The sequence below is a fragment of the Canis aureus genome, chromosome 12 (assembly GCF_053574225.1).
Source record: "Canis aureus isolate CA01 chromosome 12, VMU_Caureus_v.1.0, whole genome shotgun sequence".
NCBI classification, from domain to species: domain Eukaryota; kingdom Metazoa; phylum Chordata; class Mammalia; order Carnivora; family Canidae; genus Canis; species Canis aureus.
Window position 1 is genome coordinate 49,819,239 of NC_135622.1, and position 7,230 is coordinate 49,826,468.

Below are 7,230 nucleotides of genomic sequence, written 5' to 3' on the forward strand. Positions count from 1 at the left end.
ATGTGAACTCTGCTGCCTTTGCTTCTTCTCTCTGTGCTGGTCGTGTGGACGTGACCAGCCTGCTCTCTAAACACAAACAATATTGGGAAACTTGGCTAAAAACTCTGTGCCTTTATCTTTCCCGTGGGGAGGGATTCTGGGGCCAGAGTCCCTCTGGTTTGTTTGCTCTTTGTTTTTTGTCTTTGCTGAAATTCTTCTGGAGGTCAGTAGGTCCAACCAAGGTTATATAAGGCCTGATAGAGATTTCCGTGTTGCCAAGCTTGAAGCACCGTCTCCGAAATGGCTTGAGAAGCTGTGATGGCTCCGGCCCAGCTTCACCGGAGGCCGCCGGCCCCACGAGGCCCGGAGCCAAGGCCTGCCTCTCAGACACCTCGGACGGACCTCCTCTCACACCTTTGCGAGGACCCGAGGCCCCCAGCCCGGTCCTCCTGGGACCTCTTGTACTTGCCTATTTAATTTGACAACGTTCCAGCTGCTCTGTTGGCTGCTCCAAGAGTGGGGCCGTCTGTGACTCAGAGAGATGCACCGCCAAGCAAAGGGAACCTGTGCTCTGTGTTCAATACTAGGACTTTCTGCCCAGAGTGTGTGACTGGACACGACTTGGGGGTGGGGTGGGGGTGGGGGGTGGGGGGTGGGGAGGGGGTCCGTGACTGCTCATCTCTGCTCATCCCTGGGGTGGCGCCGAGCCTGTGGCTGGGCCCATTCGTGTAACTGTAATAAACAGTACTTGTCATTTGGGCTGTGGTGGTGGTGGAGTCTCTTCTTCGCCTGGCCGTGCCCTTCCTTGTCCTCTTGGAGGGAGCCTGGCCCTGGGGTGGTGCTCCCGCTCTGCCCTCTGTCTGGCCTTTGTCATCTCTCCTCCTCTCAGGGCTCCCTCTTACCGTCTCCTCCCCAGCCTGTCCTTGCTCCCCTTCTAGGTCATTTCCTACCTTGACACAAGGGCTCCCTATAGACGCAGAGTTAGCTGACCGCTCTCTGCACTCCTTGTCCTGCAATTCTGGAAAGCTCACCAGTGAACGGTCTCAAATGCTCAAAGCCTAAAATGTCTACACGTTAAGGAAAAACTAGAGTGAAAATCTTGGAGGTTGAGAAAGTGCAATGTGCTGTGGGAGCCCCAGGGTTCTAAGGGCGTCTGGCTGCTCTCCCCTTGCTCAGAGTCCCAACCAGGCTGGGGGTGGCCACCAAGTCCCTCAGCTGCCCCTCCCCGGCGGGTCTCCGTGCCTGAGGCTCTTGGCATCAGACCCTCTGGGGCTGGGTTGGACCCCAGGTGTGTCCTGGGAGCACAGGTGGGAGGGACCATTCCTTCTAGGGCCCTGCACTCATGGGTGGTGGAGGTGGGGGCAGGGAGAGCATGCTCCGGGCTGCTTTGCAGGGTGAACTGTGCTTTCCCCAACACACTGCCTGACGCCTTCGGAGGCTGAGACAGTCCTTAGTTTGTTCATTTATATGACACTGAAAAGCCCAAATGCCTATTCTCTGCGAGGGCACGGTTGTGGGCAACTTCATACTTTGCACCTCCACTGAGCCCACTGCGGGCCAGATGCTGCTCGGCACCACACCTGGATGGTTTAGTCCACTACCAACCTCTCAACCCGTCTCGGAGCCCGAGCTGCTGTGAACTAGGCCCACTTGGCAGACACAAACGGGCACAGAGGAAAAGTGGCTTGCCCGTAGTCCCAGGCCAATGAGCAGTGGAGCTGGGGCTTGGAAGCAGGTAGTCTGGATGCCAAGCCCACCGTGGGCCATGCACACATTGAAGGTGGCTCTAGGACCAAGGAGGGTTGATGTCCCTTCCCCCTGGGACCTGCCAGGTTCCAAGACCCAGTGTCCTGGGCCACTGACTCTCTTGCTCTGCTAACTGCCTTTGCTATTCTAAGCCCCCAGCGGGGTCACCCCACCAGAGGGCATGACCCGTGCAGGAGAGTGCCATAAAATGGGCTTTACTGAGTGAGCCTAACGGGGGAAAAGCTAACGTGAAGGGCTAACACATTGTCTTCAAGTTCCTCGGGCACCCCAGCCTCAAGGAATTAATTTCTCCGTCCCTCTCTTCTCAGGCCTCAGCTAGATGCCCTACTCCCCGCGGCCTTGACCTGCTTACCCCCTCTTTCCTGCTTCCCCAAGCTTCTCCCTCCCCACCCCTGGGAATGGAGCAATTGGGTCCTGTTTCCCCTTCTCCCCATCTTGCCATCGTGCCCATGGTGCGCCTGGCGATGCGTCCATGCTTTGTATGGGGATGGGGGGCTCCTGGAATTTGCCGCCAAGAGTTCTTTCGAGTTATTTTCTAAACCATTCTCTTAGATTGATGGGTGTTGCCTTTTTTTTTTTTTTTAAGATTTTATTGATTTGTTCATGAGAGATTCACAGAGAGAGGCAGAGACATAGGAAGAAGGAGAAGCGGGCTCCCTGCGGGGAGCCTGATGTGGGACTCAATCCCAGAACCCTGGGATCATGACCCGAGCTGAAGGCAGACGCTCAACCACTGAGCCACCCAGGTGCCCCAATGCTGTTGTCTTCTTAATTTAAGCCACTTTCTGCTTTACGTGGCACTTTCTGCCTTGTTTGCTTCTCAGGCTTTTTCTGGATCACAGGATTACCCTGTGCTTTCACACCCAGAACAAAGATGTGCCGTGTGGCTCCCAGGGATGTTGCGGTCCAGCGTGGGTGTGGGCTGCCTGGGGGAAGGGGGTACACAATCCAGCCTGGCGTCGGGGTCAGGGGAGGTGCCCAGAAGTGGCACTTAGACCCGGTCTTTGAGGACAGAGGCCTCTCAAAGGGGGTGGGGGAGGCATTCCAGGCAGAAGGCACAGCTTCGGCAAGAGTAGGGACTCCAGAGACTTCATGCTGCTGCCCAGTGAAAGCAGGTGTGGGAAGAGGTGATGCTGGGATGTGGCGAGAATTCACCTGCAATGTCTCTGAGGGTCTCTGAGGAGCAGATCAGGGAATGGGGGGATGTGGGCCCCAGGCCCAGGACACTAGAGATGGGGAGGAGGGGCTGGCTTTGAGAACTCGTTCAGAAGTAGAACTGGCCCAACCTGTGAGGCCTGTCCGCACTTCACTGGGCCGCTCCTCGCCCTCCCCCAGGTGCACTTCCCAAGTGGAGCCGAGGCTGTCCTCTGAGCTGCTGGGTCACAGGGTGGGGGCAGGGTAACGGGAAGCAGAAGGGACAGGAGTCCCAGTGCTGGGCCTCAAGGGGGGATTCATGCCCCCTTCCACGTTAGGCATTATCGGTAGGAGGACCCCAAGCAGCATCTGGGGGAAAAGGCTTCTTTTAAATGGGTCTGCAGGGCACTCCCATGCAGAGAGGAGTGTGGGGCCGTGCTCCCACCTCCAAGGCACCCTGTCATCCTCCCTCCCCCAGTCCTCCCCCATCCCCCGTCTGTCCAGCCTGGAGAGCAAGGCAGAGGAATAAGGTGGGCGGGCTGCTTGGAAGAGGTGGAGGAGAGAGCCCTGAGCCAGGGGACCCTCGAGGGCCATGGGATCCTGCTATTTCTGCCCGGCTGTGGCACAGCCCTCACCTGGCTTTCTCCCTTCCTCCCACTCCCCAACATCATTGCACCCTGTCACCCAGTGCCATCTTTGAGCCTTGCCAGCTCTACACCCATTCGCACAGTGGGGGTATGAGCGTGAATGCACCTCCAAATCAGGTGCTTGGCAGTGCTATCCCACACCTGCTCCACTTAGAGGCTGGAGAGACCCCGTGTCATCTGTGCCCCTGAATTTCTGGGTCCCTCCTTGGCACCTCTCATCCTATCACCCAGTCTTTGCTTCCACAGTGGCTTCCTGCCACCCTGGGTGCCTCTTGAGGGCAGACGCTTTATTATGCATGAGGCCTGGGCTCACTGCCCTTTGGGGTGCTATTGTAGACACCTGGTGCTGCAGGCTTGCTCTGAAAGTCAAGTTGTCTTTAGAAGGTGATTAACAGGGATGCCCGGGTGGCCCAGTGGTTGGGCATCTGCCTTCAACTCAAGGCATGATTCTGGGGTCCTGGGATCAAGTCCCACCTTGAGCTCCCTGCATGGAGCCTGCTTCTCCCTCTGCCTATGTCTCTGCCTCTCTCTCTCTGTGTCTCTCATGAAGAAATAAATAAAATCTTAAAAAAGAAAAAAAAAAAAAACAGACACAAAAGAGCCCCTACTGCATGATTCCATTTGTATAAAGCTCAGGAACAGGCGAAGCTAATTGATGTCAATAGAAGTCAGTGGTGCCTCTGCTGGGGATGTGGGATTGGCAAGGCAGGGACATGAAGGAACCTTCTCTGGAAGTTTCTCTGGCTTCATGTAGGTGGTGATCACAAGGGTGTATGCATATGTAAAGAAATCATCAAGCTATATATCTCAGATGAGTATACTCTGCATATTCTGGGTAAGAAAGTTAAAACAGCAGGGGGTGGGGGGGTGGGGGGTGGGGAGGGTGCTCTTTTAAAAGGGCTTCTGAGATTCTAATTAGAATCTGTAAACCCCACTGTAGCTTTTTCAGCAAAAATGAGGGAGGCCCACATGGCCTAGGTTTTCTTCAGGATCCCAGAGGATTCTAATTTATGGGCAGAGAGGCCCAGGGCAGAAGCCTTTCCCGGCCGTGAGCTGAACAGAACAAGCAGGCTGCTATTGGGTGGGTGGGTGTGGGGGGGCGACGGGCTGGTGGGGTGGCGGCTCCCCAGCCCCCTAGGAGGGTGGGCACCGTGCAGAGGGCCGCCCCGGGACTGGCCTCCTGGAGCTGCAGTCAGGCCTCGCTCCTCCTCCGGTTCCTGGAGCCGCCGACCCAGCGGCCTTCCCAGCACTTGGGGCTGCGAGCTAAGCCGCTCCTCCACTCCAGGAAAATATTTGTTCAGGGACTTGGCACCCGCCGAAGAGGAAATAGAAGCCACCGTGGAGCGAGCGGGCTGCGGCGTGGGCCCCTCCAGACTGCGTCAGCGGGCCCTGGGGCCCGGGGACCCCACCCCGCACACAGGCCTGCCCAGGGAGGACGGAGCCATGGGCCTGGGTGCCAGCTGGGTGTCCTCTGGCTTTGGGAGGCGTCTGTCGGGCCCAGCAGCCACCGTGTATGAAACGTCCCGTGTGCCAGGCGCAGTGCTGGGCCCCGGACGCTGCGGGTGACCCGGGCCTGGCCTTCCCTCCCGGGGCGCTCACGGCCTTAGGGGCACCGGCTCGACGGGGAGGCCGGGTGCCGGGGAGCAGCCAGGCAGGGCCAGGTGCCGGCTGAAGAGGAGGAGGGCGAAATCCAGAGGCAATCGGAGGGGCCGAGGGGGGGATCAGGGAGGGTGGCACAGCAGGGCCCAAGGCCCAGATGCGAGAGAGCAAGGGGCTCTGGGGGTGGAAGGCGGGGACCTTGGTCTGCGGGACCCGGAGCCCGAGGGGAAGCAGCCGCGGGCGCCAGAGGACCTCCCAGCGCGAGCCAGGAGCGGACTTTATCCCCAGGGCAGCGAAAGTTTTTGTTTGTTTTGCAACGTTTAAACACATTGATTTTGATTCTTTTTGATATAGAGAAGTACGAAGGAGAAAACGAAATTGGCCTCAAATCCCACCACCCAGATATTTCCCGATGACATTTCAAAAATTAAAACCCTCGGCGCGGGAAACCCAAGCAGGACAGCAAAGCACACAATGAAGAGGGAAAGCCTCCTTCTCCCCACCTGTCTCGGTCGCCAAAGGCAATTTCACTTAACAGGTTTCTGGTGTGTGCTTCCAGAAACTTTTCCACGCGTGTACTTGTGAGGATAAGCCTGTGCTTTCAGGAGTGGCGACCAAAGGCACGTCTCGGAGAGCCTCCATCCACAGCTCCTTTCCCCGACCCGGTGTCGTCTCCGGCCCACCCCGTCCTTCTTACGGTCTGTGGGGCATCTCGTTGTTCGGATGGAGCATTACTGACTTGACCCCCCCCTCGGGGTGGGCATCTTCTTTCCAGGCTTTTGCTCTGCAAACACTGCTGGGAGCAGCCTATCGTACAGTAGTAGGTGATGCAGACTCCGTGAACCCTACACGCCACGGGCCCCTTCCTAGCAGTGGGTTCGGGATGGAAGAAGGGGGTGTCCCTCCCCATGACCCTCCAAACGTTTCGCCACTTTGCCACACCTGTCACCACACCCAGACTGCATGTGAGAGACACAAGGAACCCCCCTCTACCCCCCAGGAGTCTTGGATGCTCGCAGGTCACCATATGTTACCAGCAACCAGTCGCATTTTCCTTTTCCATGGATGTGGGGGAGGCAGATGGTATCACATGGTTGTTTTGATTTTCATTTATTTAATTGTAAATGAAGTTAGGAATCTTTTTTTTTTCTTTAAAGATTTTATTTATTCATGAGAAACACAGAGAGGAGAGAGAGAGGCAGAGACACAGGCAGAGGGAGAGACAGGCTCCATGCAGGGAACCCAACACGGGACTCGATCCCAGGTCTCCAGGATCACACCCCGGGCTGAAGTCGCACTAAACCACCGAGCCACCGGGGCTGCCCCAGTTAGGAGTCTTTGTATAGATTTTTTTTTTTTCCCCATAGGGCAACTGCTTCATATTTTTTGGCTTTTTTTTTTAGTTTTTAGAAATTGTATTTATTCATGAGAGACACACAGAGAGGCAGAGACATAGGCAGAGGGAGAAGCAGGCTCCCTTGAGGAACCTCATGCGGGGCTCCATCCCAGGACCCCAGGATTACCACCTGAGCCGAACTGAGCTGAAGGCAGCCGCTCAACCACTGAGCCACCCAGACGCCCCCTGGCCTGTTTTTCTAATGGGCCTTTTGTCTTTTCCTAATGGATCGGTGTGGGTTCTGTGTGCACCTAGTGATTCTGAGGGAGCAGCCTGTCAGGTTCTGGTTTCCAAACTATCCCATCCGGCTGCAGGGTGAGGGGAGTGGGGGACTGGTCAGCTGGTGCAGGGGTCACTGTGAGAGCTACATGGCTTGGAACAAGCAAGCGGTGGCCTTGGGGAAGGGAGGTATGAAAACACTCAGAAAGGAAGACCAACAGGATGAGCCGCAGTGGATTGATTTTTTGCCCAACAGTCCAGGGCACTTTGGGGTCAGTGAAAAAAAAATTGCCAACTGTTCTTCACAAAAATTGTGACATAGGATCCAGACTGATAAGCCACAGAATTAGGCCTGAGCCCCCTTGGGCCACCTGCCTGCTAATTTGTGTGCCCCCTTACCTGACAGTGTGGGGCATAGGAGGGGTGGGGTGACAAGGAGGTGTCAAGGATGGTTCCCATGTTCCCAGTTCAAATATTATGGTCCCATAA